Source organism: Scleropages formosus, chromosome 14 (assembly GCF_900964775.1).
Source record: "Scleropages formosus chromosome 14, fSclFor1.1, whole genome shotgun sequence".
In the NCBI taxonomy this organism is placed as follows: domain Eukaryota; kingdom Metazoa; phylum Chordata; class Actinopteri; order Osteoglossiformes; family Osteoglossidae; genus Scleropages; species Scleropages formosus.
The window spans coordinates 11101448-11125273 of NC_041819.1; the positions used below are offsets into that span (position 1 = coordinate 11101448).

Sequence of the window (23826 nt, forward strand, 5' to 3'; positions counted from 1 at the left end):
TGTAAAGAATTGTTCCTGAGTCAAAAATGATCCAGTGTATTGGGTGCAATATCCATTTGAGAAAGTCTGCAGTCATAAGGATGCTGCTTTTAAGCTTGATCATATGAATAGCCTTGGGGGAATCTTCAGGTCATTGCTCAAGTTCTTCTCTTGGTACATTTTTTTTATTTTTTTGGTGGGGCTATTAATTTCCCCAAGTTGAAAGGCTGAAATTCTGTTATATTTTGAGTGTTTGTATATTTTGGGTAGGGGTTTTAATTCCCAGCATTAATTTCTGTAGATGCTGTAAGGTAGGTCCATGACTTGGCTGCAAGTTCTGTAGTTGACCAGTGGTGACACCGTGCTGCTGTTGTGGTATCCAATTTACAGAGTGCAGGTATGTCACGTGTTTGCGTGCCCTCCGAGCCCTGTGCCTGAACATTTTACAGAATGAAAATCTCTTGCGTTTGCGGTGTTCTAGAGAAGTTGTAGAAAAGCAGACGTGACATGTGGCATGCTTTTTCTGCTTTAATGCATTTTTCAATGGGACTGATTACAACCTGGAGGCAAAATTAGGGAAAAAAAAAATAGAAACTTTTGTGTTTTTGCCTAAAAATGTGTACGGTAAGGGAGAAGACAAATAGAGTGATTGTAGGCCCTAGTTAACTTGTCTTATTTGAGTTCAGTTGCCTGATCAGTTAGAACGGTTTAAAGTTCTCGTTTCAGTTCAGTCATCATCCCATGTGACTAGGTCACTATGTATGGAACAGAAGTCATTGTCACCATGACTTCGTCATGTGCCCCTTTGCTTCCAGCCATCGAACCCTCTGCCCCCATCTTACTCCTAACAGTTTGCCAGTCTGCAGAAGGTCTGGTAGCCATTACCATGTTGTCCCCTCTTTTTTTTTTTCTTCTGTACATCCTGTATATAAACTTCTGTTTACTAAGACACTCGGTGATCACGGGTGGTCGAAATACTGCTGCTTAAAATGTGATACTTGCCACATGAACATTTTTCATCTTATTTGGCACTCAGTGCACTGTGTGTAGAAGACAGCTTCCTGGGAACAGAGAAATGGTGACAGAAAACTGTGGTGGGGAAATTCATGAGCTTATGCAGCTTCAGCTCTCAATTCCCATTTCAAATAACCCACCTACATTTACAAGTTTTTCATCATTCTCACATTATTCTTGTAGTACAGAAGTGGTCATAAGAACCTTGTCATTGCTCCTCTTGCCTCATTCCGCTCTTCCACACATCTCGTGGTGCTCACCTAGTGCTCCAGTAGAACACTGGACAGAGTCCCGGATGAGCTGGTTTAAGGACCTTTTTAAAGTCTCATCTCTAGGAGCAGTATTCTAGAAGGTGTCTTTCAGAGCTATGATATATATGGACATTGTGATGGCCTCCTTGCAAGGTGCTCCAGTGTGTATTTCAACTGTCATTTCCTTTTTCTTAGACTTCAATGGGTTTAATAGAGTCATAAGCAATTCATACATACACACACCAGGCATGCACAATACTGCTTGTCAAAGAAAAGCAGTCTAATGAATGTTTAAGACTAATGGATGTATGCATTATTAGAGAGATGGAGATGTAGCAGTGTACTGATGCTTTCAGCTTTAGATAATGCAAGAACCCAAATCAACATTGGACTAATAATTCATTTTCAAATGCTGTGAGATGTCTGTTACTCAGTATTTGTTCGATGTTGATCTAATGTTGTAGTGAGAATGGCTGATTGTTCAAAAAGCATCTCACATCAGATGTAGACTTTCTTCCGCCCATAGTCACACTGTAGCTACTGATCTGAATACAGTAGTTCCTTATCTAAGTTTTCCCAATTTCTGTGTCAAGATATTTTATTTTTTCTTATTTTGAATTGACAAATACACTGGGTCCTCAAGTTACTGACACAGTCGTGGCCAGAAGTCTGGTCATAGCTTGATCTGTTGAAATTCAAAGTCAACCTTAATAGGAGAGACATCCCTTCATTTATTCATGGATTTGGTTCTGTAAAAACCCAAGATAAAGCTGTAATAAATGAAATAATGACAAATCAAATTTTAAAAATCACTAGGGTTTTATTCCCATTTCATCAACTGCTTGTTCAAGGCAGGGTCACTGTTTCTGGAAACATAGAGCATGAGGCAGGATACACATTAGTCCCTTACATGTTGTATTAACTTGAAACAAAACAAGTCTAGTTTAAAATGGCTGGAAATATTTAAAAAAAAAAAGTAATTGGTTTCCTTTTCAGTGCTGATTGTCAAGGAATTCATGACATAAGGATGTACAGTATTTATCTAGTCACCATTTGTTTGATTATCTGTAAAGTGATATAAAAGAACTATGCCCTGATGTACTCATTTGGTAGGTTTAGTAAAATTCATGGCTATAGCAATTTAAAAAAAAAAAAAAAAAAAAAAAATCCCTCCATTTTTCCCTCAACTATTAATGCTTTAAAATTAAAACTGATTTGTTAATGTTAACCATCTTGCTATTGATAATCAGCGCTCTGGTACACCGGACACAGGTTGTCAACACTGAGTAAGCCTTCTGAATTAACCTGGTCCTGCATATGTCCTGTGTTTGAGTGTTTTACTGCCAAAGAACAGCTGAATGTGAAAATACAGGTTAGGTTTGCTCCACAACAAAATTACATAAATAAAAATAGATGGGTCCTGTACTGATTATCCTTTTTTTTTTTTATTTTTATTTTTTTTTTATTTGACATGCATGGTCCCCCCCCTGCCCGGAACATGCATACATGCATTTTTAAATGTTTTCATACATATATATGTATAGTACACAAAAATACAAAATGTTTGGAAACAATGGATTTTCAGAGCAACAGACAGTGCCTCCTTCCATATAGTCCATTGTTGCAAAGATGGACTGTAAATAACTTGGAAAAAATATTTGCCTCAAGTTCATAATTTGAGTGTTTGTAACACGAGGACCCAGCATACCTCCAAGAACTTGTCGTCATTTGTTAGTATTTTGCAGTGTAGGAGGGTCAAAGCATTTCTTATTGAGGTGTTACTGGGGTTTTTTATGTTCTCAAAGAATGTGTAACTCATAATGCATAACCCCTAGGGCAACACTAAGCTATCTTATAAATCTTATTTGAGAAAAGCTTGGCAAGTTGATTTTTGGAACAGAGGACACAAGATTTTTCAGACTTCCTCTAGATAATGTCAGCTGTGTATGATATTTTGGTCCTAAACAGTATGCAAATCTCGCAGTGTGGTTACGAACTATTCTCCAAATTCTGAATGTAACAAGCCTGTTTATCGTTGTGCATGTAAATAAGTGGCTGCCTGTACTACAGTACTGACAGCAGCAAAAACCGTCATTAATTTACCACAGTCATTTTTTAAATGAATGTTCTTTCTCAGAGTGTAGTTGAATATTCTTGTTATAGTCATTTTTATGTATTGTAGATGGGTTACTAAAATTATTGCACCACTTTTTTTTTTTTTTTTTTTTTAAAAAAAAGCCGCCTCCACTGAAACTTTACATGACATGGCCATAATTGTTGAAACTGGTGTTTTGGAAAACTTTACAAATACAGCACTGACTGACATACTATGTCTTTTGTAAATCTGACAAAACAATTTTTTTCTACTTTTTAAATACAGAACAGAATATTCTATTTTACATGTATTTCGGTTAACTTCATTTTCATTTTTCCTAAAATCTACATGAACAAAGAAATTAAGTGAATTTGTAGCTTTAAAATTCAGGCATTTATTGGTTCAGTTTTTGAAACAAGATATTTACACATAGTATTTTTAAAAGCTGTGTACAGTTCTATTACTGAAGATATTTTAAAGACTGCTCGTGAGAAGTGGAAAAACCAAATAATGACTGTATTTTCACTATATTATACGAATATCTGACTTTACTGACTCAATACAAAAACTTTGTGAGACACTGAAGAAATTTTTTTTTAACAAATAGATACATATAGTCTCTTGTAGATGTGGACACTGTACATTTGCTTCTAATAAAGACAACTGATGTTTAACTCCCTGACTGTTGGTTGGTTGTCTTCGATGCCATATAAATTTCTTTGTCACATGTTACTGTTAGACCATCCTGCACTTTAGACACATAAGGTTGTATGCCAGGTGCTGGGCTAAGTGCAAGGGAACAGTACAGGTAACGCAGCGATTAATAATAAAGTATGCTCTTTGCTGTGTTTTGATTATTACTTATTTTTCATGTGTATCGTTGAGTTAGCATCTGCTACAATCAAGTATTTATCAGAAATGTAAAGATCTGCACAATGAAAAGTGTGTAAACCATATTATAACCGTACAGTTTACTGCTTTGTTTTAGTTTCAGTGTATTTTCAAAGCTATTGCGACAAATTTGTCTATTTATTGAAACGATACGTATTTTGTAATCGATCCCACATAGGTTCAAACCCTCTATAAACTGCTCTGTATTCAGAGGGCGACATTGAGCCCAAGGTGAAGAGAGCTATAACCCCTCGCAGCCTTAAGATTATTTTGGCCTAGTGACTGGATCCAGCTGTAATGGCACTCAGCAGGGGGAAGCTGGAAACTGGAAATATGGCATCAAATTCATGAATAGCTTTAATTAGTGTTTGTTATCTTTGTTGTAGATCCTCCATTCTGTGATAATTTCGTTTGAATCTGGCCCAGCTGTCTCCTACAGATAATGAATGGCACTGGAATGTCTGCGAAGCGTGATGTTAATTTCACAACATTAAAGTCCTGATGTGCTAATACGCTGCCATTAACCAATATGGGGCCCAGCGGAAGTGGCTACCGCGTGAGGACCCGCGGTGACGGGCGCTGCAGTTACGAGCCCGGGACGCCAGATGGCAGCACGCTCTCGCACTTCCTTCCCCTCCTCACACCGGGAACACTTTGGCTTGGAGTCAGTCACCCAAGTGCACAAGACGTTTGTTTTCTGCTCCCAAGTCTCGTAGGTGTTATAATTTGCGCCGTTTGTAGAGGCCTAATTAAATGTAGATGGTCATTTTAATTTTAAACCAAAGTTTTAAACCTATGTTCGATTACTGTTTATTGACTACAGCTTGGCATTCAACACAGTGATACCTTTGAAGCTCATCAACAAGCTTCACGATCTTGGTGTGCCACCCACCTTCTGCAATTGGGTTCTGGACTTTCTAACAGGCAGACCCCAGTCCATTAGAATGGGGAACCACACATCCAGGTCAATAACCATAAACACAGGAACTCCGCAGGGCTGCGTGCTGAGCCCCATACTCTACGCACTCTTCACTTGTGATTGTGTGACCTCCCAGAACAACACCAGCATCATCAAATTTGCTGATGACACAACAGTCATTGGACTTATAACGGAAGGGGATGAGTCGGCATACAGGAGGGAAGTGGCTGACCTAGTAGAGTGGTGCCACAACAACAATCTCTCCATCAATGTCAACAAAACAAAAGAGTTGATAATACTAGATCTACGGAGAAGGAAGGACCAACACTCATCACTTCATAGTGGTGAGACTGTGGAGAGGGTAAGCAGCTTCAGATTCCTGGGTGTTCACATTACTGAAGATCTCACCTGGTCTCACAACACATCTGGTCAAGAAATCACATGAGCGTCTGCATTTCTTGAGAAGGCTGAGGAAATTTGGCATGCCGAGCCAAATCCTCAGAAGCTTCTATAGGTGTGCAATCGAGAGCATCCTCACCAGCTCTATCACAGTGTGGTTTGGAAGCTGCACACTACAGGATCGTAAGGCGCTACAGCGAGTGGTGAAAGCTGCTCTAACCATCTCTGGAACGTCCTTACCATCACTGGAGAGCCTGTACCAGGCCAAAACCATCAGGAGAGCTACTAACATCATCAAGGACAATAGTCATCCCCAGCACAGCCTTTTCACACTCCTACCATCAGGCAGACGCTACAGGAGTGTTAGAGCCAGAACCTCAAGGTTGAAAAACAGTTTTTACCCACAGGCCATCAGGCTTGTGAACGACACCCATCACAGCAGACACAGTTCACCCTCTGAGCCTGAGAGGTGTCGTCTACCCCCTATCCCTCCTACACACACATACACATCCACAACGCCAGTAACATCAGAGATCACAGACTACCTCCGCATACCTTGCGTACACAAATACACACCCCCCTCAACTGCGAATAGACCCAATCTACCTCTGCAGGACTTTGCACATGTACGACTTCCATGTTTACATTGCGCACTGCACACTTTATATATGTATATAACCTCATTTCTTGGATTTTTTGCACTAATAGTAATTTTTGTAAATTTGTGATTTACGCCTTGTGTTTTTCTTGTGCTTTTCTTTCCTTACATCCTTATAATTTATGTCATAGGCTGCTGAGAGGATTCACAGAGTAAGAATTTCATTGTATAGTGTAACGAACTGTTTACTGTACACATGACAATAAACTCTTGAATCTTGAATCTAATACTGTTAACAAGCTGCCATCTGTATTTGAAAGTTAATAATACATAAGGTCAGAAGGGTTACTTCTGGTGTCAAAAAAAGTTTGATGGATTCGGACTTTGTGTTTCTTCATTTGACTTCTAATCTGTTCCCATCTGGAAGTATTAGAAGCGGACAAGGTTCATCAGCTGTTGTGTGCGGAGAACTTCCTCCTAAAAATAACCCTGTAGCCAATGTGTTCAGGCTTCAGCGTGCTGTTCAGCACAAGCTTGGCTGAGATCTTGGCAGGCACCTGCTTGGCACCATGAAACAGGATTTGGGGAGAACGCAGGAAGTGGGGAGAAAGAGCGGGTGATGGCCAAGTCCTTCTGATGGGTCTCATTTTTACTCTGAGTCATGTGCAGTAAAGGGGAGCAGCGTGGTACTTCACACAGTGCTCTTCAAGTTCTGCTGTTCTGTACATCTTTTCTGCAGGAAACTAAGCATCACAAGTGATCTTAACCCTAAGAGAGAAGGGTATGGTGGAGCAGCGTGGTACTTCACACAGTGCTCTTCAAGTTCTGCTGTTCTGTACATCTTTTCTGCAGGAAACTAAGCATCACAAGTGAAGGGTATGGTATAGCTGTGTGAGACATTGACCCGACGGTTGCTGGTTCGAATTCCACTCCTTTTGTCAGTGTGGTACTCTTGGACAAGGCACTTGCCCTGAGTTGCTCCAGTATGAATACCTGGCTGTAAATGTATGTGTCCACTACCAAAGGTCACCTTGGATAAAACGTTTTGCCTCATTAATAAAGGACATGGACACAATAACTCAAAGGTCCTTTTTAAAAAAAAATAATAATAATAGTAATACTTGAATCCTTTATGTTTTACCATTAAACCTCTGATTTCCTTCCCCCTATCTAATTTTACAGTTAGTGTGAAATTCATGTTTAACATATGGCACAGTGTGACATTTTTAGTGCAATCTCCACCCATTAAGGGCTTTATTACATTTACATTTCTTCATTTAGCTGACATTTGCCACCAAAGCATCTTTCAATGTTAAGCTACTGACAATTTACCATTTCTACAGCTGATTTTATTAAGTACCTTCCTCAGGACTACTACAGGTGGGATTTCAAACCTTGGTTCTTTGAGTGTAAGACATCAGATCTACTCACTATGCTTCTTGAAGCCTCTGTAAGACAAACTTTAAATCACGGGCATCCAGTAATAAAAAAAAAAAAAGTTAAACTTTGTAGTTTTTTGAGGAGAGGGCATTCCAAAGAACAAATATCTTTACTGCTTTCAAATATAAATGCTGAAGTACACGCTTTATAAACCTGTTGCCCTGGAACATCTTACTGTATGTTCAATGTACACAGTGCACTATAGCAATTTGTAGAGAAACTGGAAAGGCATAAATGAATCCTGTTCATTTCAACAATTCTTATCTGAATGTCCAAAAATACATATGCTGGTGTTAAAGCTCCGTATATCATGATCCGGCATTTGCATTTAAATGATCTTTGCATTTTCTGAAATGTAATCTTTTTAAATTACAACCTCATAAAAGTATTTGACGAAGTTCAACGAAAGAAGACTATTCTAATCAAGGGGTTCTGGGACAGAAGATGATTGGGCTTTGATAATGTGATTGGTAAATTAATTCTAAACATGCCCATTCTGTTGTTAAACATGCTTTGGGGGTTCTTCTCAGCAATCAGTATTCTTATTTACCATTTTGGTAAATTAATGCAATTAATCGTAATAAGCGGAGAAGCTCCATCTCTGAAACCATCTCCTCCCAAGCACCATGAAATTGTAATCTTCAGGCAGGGCCACCATTGAGCATGTTTAATGGGGTGTGTGAAGTTACTCAGGTGAAATGTTTCCATTAGCTGTGAAATTGCTCTGTTATTTGCCAAGATTGTTTTTGAATCATTACATCTTTATCTTTTTTGTCTGATGTACTGCTCGCTCTTTGTGGACTTACGGCATGGCCCGAAGTGTCAGTAAACATGTCACCCGACGGATCCCGAGAAACAGGGACTTTTGCCATATTAGGAAGCGTAACATGGTTACCCTGGGCAATGAGAGGCTCACCGCAGGAAAGTCTTAAAAGTGCATGATATTCAGAGTTATGAATTTTTGTTATAAATCTAGCCATTTGAAATTGGTTCAGTGTCTCTTTTTACAGGTTTGTGGTTATTTATTTATTTATTTATTTATTTATTTATTAACCATTTCAGTAATCCATCACGGCAGTACTGAACACAGGTTACGGGTGGGCTGGTGGACTGGAAAAAAACAGAGGTCACATGTACAGTACTTGGATGTGTTCAGGTAAAACATGCGGTCTGATGATTATGAGTATATGTATGGATACAAGTGTGGCTATAGGCAGCTATGATTACAAAGTTATTTCCGGTCACGAGCACATATGAGCTAATATCCACATGAATCTGACCAGTCTGACTGATGCCCTACCTACAACTCCGAGTCACTGGTATCCATATTGCTCAGTGGTTCCCATGCCATTGATCTGGCTTTGGGGGGGTGGAGTGGCAGTGAGTGCAAGGAGATTGTGTTTCTCTCGCGCCGCATCCACTGATAATGTTCCATCGACTCATTATGACACAAATCAGGGTGACAAAGCACAGAGAATGAAGATACAAACCCCTTAACCCCATATCTTAATAGAGCAAATTGTGCAGAAATTCCATTAGGTAGCCATGCCACTGGTTCTGGGACACACATTCAGTTCTACACACATTCTATTCATATCCAAAATCTGGAGACATGCATGTGTGAAGTTGAACTGCTTGGGATCACAACTGAGTTTGACTGTAGTGACAAAAAGACAAGTGAAAAAGGTTTGACACTAAAACTTGTGTGCTTACGTGTCCATTTATTCATTTACCAAGTGCTTTTTCTAAGTGATGTACAGAATACATCAGAATATACAAAAATGTACAAAGGCACATAGTGTGTTTCATCTTGCAGCATCAGCACCCCATTGCAGCTGATAGCAAAAAAATGTTCACCCACAAAAAATAATGCATTTAAGCTTTTATCATTGTAATTTAATAAGCATTAAGTATTAAATAAATACCATGTTGGGGGAGGAGTGTGTGGAATCCAAAGAATGGACAGTCACAATGCTAGTCTGGGTGGACAGAATTTAGCCTAATTTAACTAATCCACAAAAGGATGCAAATCCATGATTATGTCATTTACTGTATCTGTAAGCAAGAGGAGTACATCAGTTATTAATTACTCTGTTAAAACCTTAGCTCACTAAATCCAAATTTTTTAAATGTTCTTCAATGGGTTCTAATTGTATTGATCATAATTACCCTTTATTTTAAACAATTATATGTTGCTTTACCCATATACATTAAATCTGAAGTTGAATTTCAATGTTACCACTATAACCATACATTCTGAGAAAGTAAAAAGGATGCCTGACTAAACCTTATATAGTAAGATTAGGAGGCATGTGTATGATTACATAGGATTGTATAAAAAAAAAAAAAAAACAGCTATAATGAATTGTAAATCACAGAAATATTAGCAGGTGTTTCATGAAACACTGGATATTAATTTCAAGCTCAGAGTCAGTGGTCCACCCAGTCCCATGCTCCTCTTGGTCATATATGGAGATATGGCTGAAACCAGGAACTGAACAAAGAAACTCACACATGATTCATTCCATTCCCTCTCACATCAAGGATGACAGATATTGTCATAGGCTCTCCTAGATGGTGACCCCTTTAGTTCAACAGCATGCAGAAAATGGAATGGATTTATCCTGGGACTGATGAAATTTGAAGGACTGTGTATTGGTAATAATACAGAATAAACTTTTTTTTTAATCCCTGATCTATTTATATATGACTTTCAAAATAACAAATGCACAGATGCAAGGCTTACGTCTGCAGTCAAGGGAAAAGTTAGGCGATGCTTTGAAAAAACTGTTTTGCTATTTTCCAGCAAAAAGTAAAAAAAGACAAATAGAACCTCTTCTCAGTATATAATGCTATAACACAACCCTGACTGGCAGCCTGGAGAAGTAGGTAGCCAAGCTGGATAAGGTTCAATTTAATTGAATAACCTTTTTTGACAGCTTTCTTTTATCCGTTTCCTGCAGAGCAATTTGGCTATTTCATATTTCCCTCCTCATAACTGCAAATTCAGACATTTTCACAATACACCTTACAAATGAGAAACTGCAGGTACTGTGCAAGATTTGCATATACAGTGTTTTCACAGTCACATTGTCTAAGCAATAGGAAAGTACTGTGAAAGTGCTGGAAATGGAAGAAATAGCAGCTGGTACATGTGGAAATCCTTGTGCAAAAAACAAATAAAACTAGGGTTGAGCTAAGGGGATTTTAATGACTCTTTGGACTCACCCTCAAACTCATCGCCTCATCTGCTAGCGTTCAGAAACGGACAGGCGCCCGTGGATATGGGGCTGTGAAACTGAATGAATGCCAAACGTTGATAACATATAGATTGCAGGTGTTCAAATCAACAAGTTGTAGTGATCAAATGCCCCGTTTTTAACAGGTTAAGCCGAATTGAACTTCAAATCCTTGGAACACAAATTTGATAATCAAAAAACGTATTTTGTGGCCTTTTTAAAAAATAAAAATTAAAAAAAAACCATAAGAACACCTAGACGAGGGACACTCTTTGTCAATTCATTAGGAGGCCTAGCCTCTAATATGTCTGTAATATACAGCCGGCTTGCTAACAGGGTTTAATGTTAACATCGGCCTAATTTGCTGGGGTTATCTCCAGTTCCATTCTGCTCCTCCGCTAACAATGCGCCTCTGATTCCACGCTCGGCCGACGGGACCGCCGAGGTCTCATATTTACTGCTATCGATCACAGGTAATTGGCCAGCCTTCCCTGCCTCGCTGCTCAAAGCCAGCCTCCCCGAATCGGCCGATGACGGACAGGAGACGGCCATTCTTTCAGGCCCAGCAGGGTGCTGTCCGGCCAGACAGGTCAGGACAGTGAAGCCGTTCAAGGGAGGAGTAGGAAGCCTACAAAGCAAAGTGTTGGCATTTTGTGGTGCAGGTATTCTCCCCCCGTTCTCCGCTGATCCTGATGGTAAGCGATAGCTGCGTTTGTTCATACCCACTTCCCGACATGCCTCCCTCTTTCATCCCAGTCCCTTATATGCCATCTGTGGTAGAGGAAACCTGATATTTTAAAAAGAAAATAAAACAGAATGTAAATGACCTCACACGTTTTGACCACACACGACCAGCAGTTGTTTTTCTGTTGTTTTCAGATCACCTCTATGTGCCTCACTTATGAACATTTGCTTTCGTGAACTGAAGGAAAGAGAAGCACCGCCCTTAGAATTTCCAGGGAAGTTAAACAGTATATCTGTTTACAATGTTCTGAATATTTTATTGATACACTGGATTTGCTTTGTGTTCCTAAGAGCACTGCTTTGCAGTATCCGTCACAAATATTTTCACTAGTTGCCTTATGCAGGAACCCATGTCATTTTCTCTGAGTTGGACTTTGATGGGTTTTCATGGGTTTCATGGGTTTTACCCCGCACAGCTCTGCTACACCTTTTTCCTGCTCCATCTTCTATATGAATGACCTAACCTTACAACTTTAAACTCACTAGGAAGTTGTGGATGCTATGAGCACAAAAAGAGACAATACAGAAACTGCCCGTGTATAACAATCTATAATCCGAGTAAATATAATAGTATGTTTCAGTAAATGTTTAGTATGTTTTAGTGTGTTTTTTTGGATTGTTATTGTTATGGTAACTAGAAATATTTAGCACGTCTATCAAGAAAAAGGCAGCTAAACATTGCTCTCTTCTGTAAAAAGTGTGCCCTCCACTCTTGAACTCTTGGAACAAAAATATAGCTGAATTATTAAATCTGGGTTTATTTAACTTGACCTTTAATTTACACTTAATTACAGAAAAACCGGTACAATGATACACTCTCTCTCTCTACATATATATATATATATATATATATAGATATATATACAGTATCTATTATATGCCATGTATGTAAATATGTATACATATATTCAGCTAACTTTTTTCAATGAAGGCTCTGTGCAAAAATGTGTAAAGTATGGTAAAAATCTGATGGAACACGTCTTGCTGCTAGACAGTCCACAAAATGTTTTGCTTTGGAAAGGCATTGTGTGCTAGACAACTGGTAGAGGAAGAGCTCCATTATTTGCGTCAAGAAATAATTATTTATATATTATACCTTAAATGGTTTTATATACAGTTTTTGTGTGGGGGTAAAGAAGAAGCCATAGTATACAGGGTCAGAAAGATGACTTACATAAATGCAATGATTACCACCCACAACAGTGACACAATAACACAGCTGATAACAATGAGAAATGTGACTAGTCTTTCTTTCTGTGCGCCCGTCGCAGTCCGCCTGCCAGAAGAAGTGTGTCTATGGAAACGCGGCACACGTTAATTAGCCAGTGAAATACTTTGACATGCTGAGAAAGTGTTGTACATTTGTTCCATTTTCCGTCTTAATCTCTCAGCACTGGAGCCGATTGGCGATGTTCCTCGTGCGATGACGGCGTCCATCAAAACTTTCTGAGCTGCAGCCTCTCAATCTCACTTTTACTGGCTAACTAAAGTGGACACAACTTTGATGAAGAATGGCCATGATTGTCTCGCAGTGGCGTAATTCAATAAATTTTAGAAAAAAACAGTACTGGAGTAATGTAGTGCACAAAATGCATGTGTCACACTGTTGTCATTGTGAATCAGATTTTTTTTCTTCTCAAAAGTAAGAAAAAGAAAACACCAACAAATCTTGCGAGGTTTTTGGGTGTCCTTTGAAATACAGTTTTACACTTACACAATAGTGGATTGAAAAGTATGTTTACGTCAATTCATTTAGCTGATGCTATTTTTCAAAGCAACTTACAATGTTAAACTTCCTATAATTAATTATACATCTGGATAATTTTACTGGAACAATTTAGAGTAAGTACTTTACTCAAGGATAGAACAGCTGGAGGTGGGATTTTAATGGCCTTTGGGTCCAAAGTTGGCAGCAGTAACCACTGCACTACCAGCTGTCCCATAAGAGTTACTGAAGTGAGCATTCTTACATCCATCCATCCATCCGTCCATCCATCCATCCGTCCATCCATCCATCAGATGCTCTGGGAAATAGCCACATGTATAAAGGATTAAGGGGTTTGGTGATTTTCTTGTGCTGTTGAAAGTCCACTGTGAACTACAACCGATGGGTGAGGTTTGCTGTATATTTCCAAAGGTGGGGCCGCTGTTCAACCCAGTCCTGTCCCACTTATGTCAACCCCAGAAAATGTCCCTTTGTGGCCCCACTGCTTGTGGTTTCTGTTCAGGTCTGCACATGGCACAGAGCTCCCCTTACACTAGTGGAGAGATGCCTAGCATTTCTCTTTCTGCTCACAGGCAAAGGGGTACAACTGCTTGGTCGTCGTGGAGAGGAGTGGCAGAGTAATTGCTTTTGATTAGCAATTTTAATTACCAGGTGCTCGTGAGTCATGAGTACCACCCTCCCCTTCCCCTCTGTTCAAGACCGAGGTCTCAATCTATCCATCAGGCCCCTTTTCATGCTGCCACCCCCAGCCACATCTCTCCCATCCTTTTCTCCCTCAGAAAAAAAGCTATTTAATGGGAAATACTGAGCCACATAGACAATAAAAAGCTGTTTCAAATGAAAAACCTTTTTCCTGTAAGGGGTTCAATGTAGAAGGTGGGAGGGGAGTTCTGAGTGTCCTCCTTTTTCCCCATTCTGATGTCCAAGTGTACAGGGTATAAGGCTATGGGGATTAGATCTACTACTTTGACACTGCTGCCCTGGACCTCTTTACCTTGTGAGCTTGCAGATGAAGAAAAAAATGTGGATAAGAGCAAGAACAAAAAGAGAAAGGGCTTTTATTTTCAGCTGTCAAACAGATTGCAGGATAACTCGCTAAGTCGAAGCATTAAGTGCAGGTCACCATGATTCTATTAGATGACCTTGTACATTTTTCTGTTGCCGTTGTTTTGAGAGGCTGTGGGTGGCTCTGTGTGGTTCTCCAGGAGTTTTCAGATGAAGTCAGTGACTGAATATTGTTTTTTTTTTTTACAGAATAGTATAATAAAACATTTCCGCTCAAGGTCTGTCTGTCTTTTGTCCAGGTCATCCTGAGTCTTTCTTCCACTCAGTGAAACAAAAGCACAAAACAGGCAGTTTGTACTTTAACAACCGTCACATTATCCCTCCACAAAACAGCCTTGGGCAGCATTGGCAGAGTTCATTTGTTTCTATGACCCAAGAGTTAGTTATAAAGCAATCGTGCCCTGTTTTACTGTAAAAAATGTAGACAAGAGCCCTTGATCTTTGTGCACTGGGTTGTATGTCCAAATCTCATGAGGCACATTTTCTCCTTCATTGAAGTCCTACATTTAAATTGCACAATGAATGGTATGATAAGTAGATGCAGACTGTATGAAGCCAGTAGGTTTTGGTGCAAGCTTAGAAAAGTCAGGTAATGACACACACTGATTCTGTTCCCTGGCCCAATTTAAAACCTTTTTTAACTTAGTGAGAGCCTAGAAAAAAATTCTACAGTGAAATTTCTACTATTCCCTTGACTAGAGACCACAACACATTCTTGAACTGTAATCCTTCTAAATGCAATGGTATGGCTCTTAACTTTTAATATTGCTGCCTCGTGGCTCTTGGGCTGTGGTTTCAGATCTGGATTTGAGTCCGGCTCTCTCAGTGTGAACTTTGCATGTTCTCTCCATCTTCTAATGGGTTTCCTCCTGAAGACACACAGAGAAAGGCAATGGTAAAACACCTCCCGGAGGCGGAACATAATGACGCGCACGCACATGGGAAGTCAAAACAGTCACGATGCAGTCATGTTGTCCTCCATATGTACAAAGTAAATGCTTGGAAGCTCTTGGATTGAGCTTGAAAAGATGGCTGTGCACAGCTGGGCCATAACAGTACTAACTGACAAATAAAAGGATGCAGGACAACTTGTCATTTGTTCCATTCACTTTCTATTTACAGTACAATGCACATTAAATATTAGCATGAAACTTGATACAGGGCAGCACAAAAGTGTAGCAGGTTTTCTGAGACATGCACCAAATTACAAGCACAAGCCCCTTTCCAAGAGAAATAAGCTTTTATGGTCTTGCCCCTTTGCCCTTCAGCAGGGTGGTCCACACAGGATGCTCATTAGCAAAGACTTGGTGAAACAAAAGGCAAAGGCACACAAAAGAGGATATTAGAGATATCCTCACCATGTTCTGTGTTCTCTAAGCTCCAGTGAGAAGACGTGTTAATGAGTGTGCCACCTACTGGCAGTGACGACCTCCCGCCGCTCCACTGTGGTTAGCGGAATGGCTACTTTCTCTCGAATGATCTCCATAAATCAAGTAGCTGATGCATTTCTGAAGCAAGGAAATGTGCATTTGAATTGAGCAACTTGCCAGAAATTGGTGCAATCGGTTAATTATTGGACCACGACCTAGTTGGTCTTGTTCTCTGATGACAACGCTGAGCTGATGTCAGTGTCCTGGCTGATTCATAACGTCAAGAATATTACTTTCAAAGGTGGCGTTTGATGTCAGGAGGTTAGTGCATTTTAAAAACAGCTTGGGTCAGGGCAACGACTGCCACATTAACATGAAATGTAGTAAAGATGTAATAAGATTTTCATCACAGCCCCAGGGAATACAATAACAGTGAGTACAGCTCACACACAACCAGGCATTGACTGGTCGGTAAAGAAAGAAGACAGGTAGAAAACACAGAGAATTGTCTATTACAAGACCAGCGCATTGACCAGGACTGATATCCAGTAACTCTTACACTGACCCACAGAAATATGTTTATTGAGCAAAAATACAGTATTTACACTCTCTCTTCCTGTGAAACCTTACGAAATGTTACAGATGAAACCAGAGTAAAGCCCCTGCAACAATGAACAATACAATAAGGGACATTTTCATCACTAATATTTGTTAGAAATTTTTTCATAGAATTACTTTCCATATTGAAAATTTTATGCATAATGTGTGAACATGAATAGTGACCTGGCATCGTAATTGTTTCCTGCTGGAGCATTTTGTACTGCCTGTGGCCAAACTTTAACATTCCCTAGTCCTTCATTAATTTCTCATGACTGTTTACAGATTCTCTTTACTGTCGAGAGCGTAAGCTTCGAGTGCAGCTCACCTGTGTGTGGTGGCAAACTGCTGAAAAGTTATTGTTATTCAACCTAGTTTGCCCCCGAGAGCGGAAGGTGTGTCAGTCAGGTGCTGTCATCGACACCCCTTCACTCCCTCCAAGGGTGGAGGGTGTGTGAGGGGTGTGTCCCAATCAGGGAGGCAGCGTGTCCTGAGGGATCCTTGTCCAACAGCAGCTTACCTGGAGAGGTTCCCTTCTGTGTTACTCGATCTGGGATGAAAGTGGCCCCCCTCATTGCTGGACGATAAGAAAAGAAACACTTGCTAAACCTTGACATAGAGGGGAGATCAGGGCAGCAATAATGATGGATTAACAGTTGTTACACAGGCTAGCTAACACCCCCAATCCCTCTCCTCCAGACCTTGCCACCTTGGTGATACGGAGTGCAGGTAAGTGGCCCATGATGAAGTTCATGGCTGCTCTTGAGAGAGATCTATTCGGGACCCACCCCTATCACGTTACATTACGCATCCAAACCCAGGGCCCGAAAAGAAGCAGAGATCCGTGGCCTGTTCATTTATGGGCTGTACTACATGCACTACCCGTGTTCATACCTGTTGTGTTAGAGGTCATGCAGCACATGGAGAAGAACACAGACTGCTCTTTTACATAATTAGTGAAAGAATTATCATAGGATTAGTGCTGTGTTGGTGTCCAGGAACGGATGTTCATTGTAAACGGTGATCGACAGGACTGCGAAACAAGAATCGTGAAAGGATATAGAGACAAAACTAGAGAAGCATATGTTATGGCAATCAATGTTTATGCGAGTCATTTGTTCATTCAGCTAAGAGGCTGCAGGTGGTGTAGTGATTAACAGCATGAACTTGAGACCCGAGGGCTGCTAGTATGAATCGCATTTTCACCATTGCCATATTCTCTGTAAGCAAAATACTCCATGAATCGCTTTAGTGAAATAAGTGTTTAAATAGGTAGAAAATTGTAAGCATTTGGAGAAAAGTGTCACGTAAATGATCAGAAGCATCTTTTTAACCATTACCATTACAACCATGTGCTCCACAGTCAATGATGTCATTAATTAGACTGATGATTTTACAGACTTGCAAAAAAAACTAGGTAAACCATCACAACTGCAGCAAAAATAATTTGTCTATGTATCACCAAGGGCCTTTGAATGGCAGCTTCAATTTAAAAACAGCCATATAGCTCTTTGCATGAGAGCAAGATAATGTGCACTTACTGCCAGATGGAATGGAGAACAAATTTAAAATTCAGCCAACATGCTGAAAATAAACTAGATTGTGTTTCAACAACTCCATGCATCTTTATGTTTCATTTTTTTTTTAAATATGAATTCTGAATATGCTTTTGGGCTAAGAAAAATGTACCTAATCACAGTAAAAAGCTATCTTTAGGATAGAATTTAAAAGCTATTTAAAAAAATGACACAAAACACTTTTCGTCAGCTGCAAAAAACTATTATCCAGAGTTTATTTTGTGTTTGCCATATTTTAAATCTGGAGCCTAATACACAGCAATTATTAATCACATATTGATTATGATTAAAATATTTAATCCTGTAACAGCTACGACAAATATACCGTACATCCAGTAAAAAAATGTATTGAACCACATAAAGACAGAATAAAATCCTCTTATTACAATCTTTTTTGCAATAAAACAAAAACATGGTGTTTTATGATGGCATGTGTGCTTGTGTGTATATCGACACACCTGTATCTGTGTCTGTCAGGGAATCTGTCCATCAGTCAGTCTGTATCTCAGCGTAAGACTTCGACATCATTTCCTGACGCAAATATAAAAATGACCGCTTTGGGAGCAATATTAGCTCTGAGTGTCAATTTTCTAGGCAGTGCTTTGCAAGCGAGATTATCTACTCAATCGGAAACGGATGAACATGAGACTGTTGAAGCCGCGCCTTGTAAATAGTGTCGGCAGCTTGGTGCCATAGCTGATGCACAGATCTCCACCAACAGGAACATGATCCTCGCCCTGTCCCCAGTCTTCGGATAGACTTACTACTAATTGACAAGGTCTGGCATTCTCCCAGAGCAGCCGGGAGACCGGGACACACGGTAAGAACTATACCGCTGGACAGCATACGCTGCAGCTTGAGTTTGAGAAAACAAGTACGGGAAAACATCACATGACCCTCACAGCCAGGTAAACACAGGTGTGATCACAGTGCAGCTTCTGAACAACATCTTTAGATTTGATTTTTTTTCCAGTGTTCTGTAAGACTTTGTGAATTAATAGCAACGCTTGTTTTTTAATTAGACCCTATCCATGTTAATTTGTATTCTTAACCTGGTTATTTTGATAGACCCTTGCTAATTACATACTGTACATAATTTCATAGTGACTTGTTGGAAATGCATTTCCTTTGGCTGTCGATCAAAGAGTAAAATCACAACACCCCAGTGTCAAAGCAAGGTGGAATACATGCTCCGTCAGCAAGCTCAAGATAAACAGATCAGCTCGGAACCATAGGAAATCCATGGGAAATTGAGTCTTTGTCATTCAAGTCAATCTCTTGTGCTCATGTTGAAAAGCAGCAAAAGCTACAGTCAAAGTTCACCCAATGACTGTTTCTTGCCTTGACATTTATTAATAAAAGTACATTTTAATAAATCATAGACTTCAAACATAGTTTTTGACATTGAAAAAGTCAAATTTTAAAGGTGAATTGTGGTTATGAATTCACAATTTTTTTGGTCAAGTGGTTCTCTACTGCTTGAAGAAATAACAAAGCTGGAGTGTTGCAGAGGCCCGGAGACTGAACCCAAGGAAACAAGATCAGATCACGGAACAAAGGAATGTTCACAAAGTCATTGAGATCCACGGGTTTACCTACATGAGATGTGTCTGAAATCTGCAAGGCAAATACCCAGGAGCACAGAGAGGACACAGGCAGAACCAAGGATTCATTCAAAGCCTTGGTGCTGGAACTCACAGGATGGAGCGCTACCTGCTGAGCTTCCATGATAATGACACGTTGTCAGCAGAAACAGAGCTTTTGGATATTTGCCAAAAACATAGCAAGAAACTGAGGAGGTGTGTGGTATGTGCAAAGTCTTCCTGACCATGAATCGCCAGAAAACGCAGAAATCCTCAGTGCAGTGTTGTCTTAGTATGTGGCCAGCACCATGTCAATCGGTGTGTGACAGCGTTGCTCCTGTTTCTCTGGGAGGTTGCGCAGGTGCCCATGGATTTAGGCATGAATGAAGCTTCAACTTGTTAGAAGTAAAAAAAAAAAAAAAAAACATTTAAAACAATCAGAATAGCCAACTGAGGGGGGGGGGTGCGGTGGCGTAGTGGGTTTTCCCGGGTCCCGCTCTCTGTCTGGAGTTCGAGTCCTACGTGGGGTGCCTTGCGATGGACTGGCGTCCCGTCCTGGGTGTGTCCCCTCCCCCATCAGCCTCGTGCCTTGTGTTGCTGAGTTAGGCTCCGGCTAGCCGCCACCCCGCTTGGGATCAGCGGCTTCAGGCAGTGTGTGTGTGTGTATGTGAGTGTGTGAGTGAGAGAATAGCCAATTCAAATAAAACACCATGAGAAGTTGGAAAATGGAGCAAGGCAGCACATGCTCCCAGCCAGAGGCCAGAATCTTGCCCCCAGTACCCCAGTCCACTACTAACTGATTTCATGCTTTCTGCTCCTTAACCACAACGGTGCAGCAGGTAATGCCAACCAGGCTGTACCCTGACTAGCGTAGTACCCTGTGCTTCCAGGGTAGGTTCTGGAGCACTTCATTCCTGACTTTGGCAAACAGTTAAAGAGAAAGAGTGAGTGAATGCCCCGCTAACCCTGCCAAGGTGAACGTGCTGGTATAAAACTAAACGAGAATCAAATTCATTGGCCCAGGAGCTTAGACTGGTGCTGTAGAAAGTAGCAGCGAAAAGGAGGCATTTTTCTCTGCTGCTTCAAAAGGGGGCACTATTTCTGCATCTCTCACTCTGCATCCCTCACCCTGCTCTCACTGGAGTTCATTCTCAGGCCACACGGAGTTGGACCACCTTCCTTTCGACGCTGAGCATGAGGTAAAGAGTTAAGCAAGGTAAAATCCAGTTAGAAAATAATAATTTGTTTTTGTAAATAACTTTAAGGAAAATAGTGAAGAGCACGCAACTCTAGCTGAATAAATCTCAGGGAGTTCTGTACATCACGGAAGTGTACAGCAAAATGTTAATGTGCTGTAAGTGTAAGATTAGTCCCACTCAAACGCCGTGTGCCGCCACTGCGCACATCTCACAAGGACAATCCTTGCACCGAACAGCCGATTCCTCGGCAAGCGAAGACTCGACCACATCACACCCAGGCTGAGATCTCGGGGTTGCGGGATCTAATTTAAAGCAAAAGGGTTAAGAACAGTGCTGTTCAGCAATAAATAGTGTCTCTACCCTGATGTTTGCACTCCAGTTCCGAATGCCATTTTCACTGGAGTAGTCAGTTGTGCCTTTACAATTTTTGCTTCACTTGTTTTTTCTGAAGCAGTTTCAGATGAAGTGCCCAACAGGTGCTGCATTAACTCCAGCTAAAGCAGCAATCATGCTGCAAAGTCGGTCCAGGACCGGGGGCTGATTTCAGCAGCGGCCCACTAAATATGAGGACTAGCTCGCCTTTCGCTCAGAAATGTGGTAAAAAATGAGGCGGGCAAGCCCAGAATCCGGTGATGTCAGTCCCAGGGCCCAATCAATCAGCTTCTGAGGATGACTGAGGAATAGGAGGGGAGAGGAAAGTTTTCCGGCTTGCCAGACAGTGAGGAACAATGGTCCCCTCAGGCTTCCTCCAGGGATGCACGGAGCTCACAGCAGTCAGCCGGGGGTCACTGATCAATGCTCCTCTGTACATATTCTTGTGAGGATGGCATTAGGCTGCAGCCTTTCGTTTGTCAGATCCACCCTGCTGGGAGCAGGCCATTACAGACGGCTCTCCTGGTTTCTATGAGCCTGGCCCGCTCAGTGCCAGGGCTGGCAAGTCCTAAGGTTAAAAGGTAGCGAATGGGCCTAAACTAAAGACATCAGACAGTCTACACTGATTACTGTCCTTCAGTTGCAAACTTACAGTGGTTTGAGTAATGTAAAGGAAATGCATCGACCATTGCCTTCTAAATCAACGCCTGAAAAGTACATCTAAATATAGTGTGCGCTGCATTAGGCAAGTTGGCACCAGACACTCCAGAACATCACTCTATATGAAGTCCTTATCTATCGTGATTCACAATCACATCATCACACGTGAAGGATTGCATCATTCAGCTAGTGTTGCTCCTCCCCGACTCACTGCTTGTGCACGTTCGTCATGTAAATTTGAAATGGTGAATATTCAGAGAGCTCATGAGAAATTAATGCAGGTTTCTTCACCATTCATCTATGACACTGCGTTGGTCTTAGTGAGTCACTCGGTTTGTAGATGTTTATCTCATGATCTAGGGGTTGTTCCTCAGTTTGAAGTGCCGGAAAATAAAGGATAGCGCCATGTTTTTATCTCAGAATTGAAATATACCTCTTTTTCGCCAGTTCAGTCTTACTTTTTTCCGCTTTAAGTCCTTTCCTGCTGGATGGAGTGATGGATGGAGCAGAATCCAGTGGACACCTCCCCCAGACACAGCTTCTTAAACAATGCAATAGAATTCTCCTTTCTCCTCCCGCACTGATGGAATGCACTGGGCCTCCCCCATTGCCTCCCCCATCACCTCCACATCCTCTTCATTCTGTTGTTATCGCGGGAATGGTAGGAGGATTAAATTGGGGAGGTAGCAGTGGGGGGGCATTGGTTGAAGGTGCGCTTGCAATGATGTCAGTTCCAGCTCAGCTGCTCCGTTGTGCCGGAATCTTCTCCGGTCACTCGTTCACAGTGCCACTTCTAAGCCTATTTTCCCTCCGCCTGCTTCCCAGGGTGCGTTCCCACAGACCCGCAGGGGTGCTGAAGCGTGGGGAGGGGGGCCCTGCAATGGGGACCCCTGCTGCCCTGCCAACGTGTGGAGCTGTCAGGTCCGCAGCTTCCCCACTCCCTCTTTAATCTGCCAGATGCCAAAAAGGGACCCATTTTCCAGCTGACAGGACCGTGGAGGAGCTCAGCAGTGGGGGGAGTGAGGGCACAGAAAAGTAATCTTAAGGGACAGATGAAAAAGTTGGGGTTCAGACCTGGAGACCTCAAGAAAATGTAATACTTAATTCTTTTATCTTCTCGTCACCCACAGTGAAAATTTCCTCCATGTATACTGTGACAAGGTAGAAGCTGTCTCTTATTTCTTTATTGATCCGTCTATTTATCTATTTATTCGCACATGCATATCTACTATATATTTCCTAAGCGTCTCACTGTTTTATTCATTTCTACAGCTGTGGATTCTCACAGAGCAATTAATGTGTGTTTCTCAAGTACATTTGCACCCAGTCAAGCTGTATACAGCCCTGCTCTGTCTGCTGTTCTGAATACATTTAACATGCTTTTTGGCTATATGTACTGTATGAACTATCTATCCAGCTAGGGCTGTCTACTTTTTAGCATTAGATATTCAAGTACTGTTACAGATAAACTTTTTTAAAATCTAAATCTCATCTTTTCATGAGCATAATGCCATACTGGTGACCTTTACTTAGAAATTCTTTCCTAAGACTGGGGTAAAATATCTTCTGCTGCGTCCTGCTACCCCCACCCCCCAGTCCCCACCCTTGTCCAGACCTGATTTTTGAAAGCTGAGCGGAGCTGTGATGCAATACATGGGCTGTCTGCGGATCATGCTTCCAAGCCTCTGTGATCCGGAATCAGGTGGGTGTGCAACTGGGACAGCAATGACTATACCCAGCACAAAGAAGAACATTTGTCTTCCTTCTGCAGGCTCCCATGGAACCTTTTCACAGCCAGTCAAAGTCCCAGAATCCCCTGGTGGAGCAGGTCCAAGGTACAGGAGAAGGAGGAACGTGCTTCAGCAAACAAGCATGCGGAGGTGGGATTTCAGAGGAGAGGAACCACTAAGCCCTGCTTATGAGCTTCATATGAGCCATGAAGATAACGTCAGCTCTCTGTGTCCGCTCCACATTAACATGAGCGGGAGCATTTCTGAGTCATTTCCCGGGATAACCATCATAGAGAGGAAATGGCAGTGTGTTTGCGCTTGTGTAAAAAGGAGAAAGTATGTTTACTACAAAAGACAAACATGCATATTGTATTCTAT

At 41.2% G+C, this 23826-nt stretch overlaps 1 long non-coding RNA gene across 1 annotated transcript in view; it reads right to left on the reverse strand.

The window, feature by feature from the left end:
* Positions 1-16665: 16665 nt before the first annotated feature.
* LOC108920411 (uncharacterized) overlaps positions 16666-23826 on the reverse strand; it is a 115040-nt gene continuing 107879 nt past the window's right edge. The window contains exon 3 of the long non-coding RNA XR_001964994.1: positions 16666-16904. This is a non-coding gene — a long non-coding RNA (uncharacterized LOC108920411). The remainder of the gene's footprint in view (positions 16905-23826) is intronic.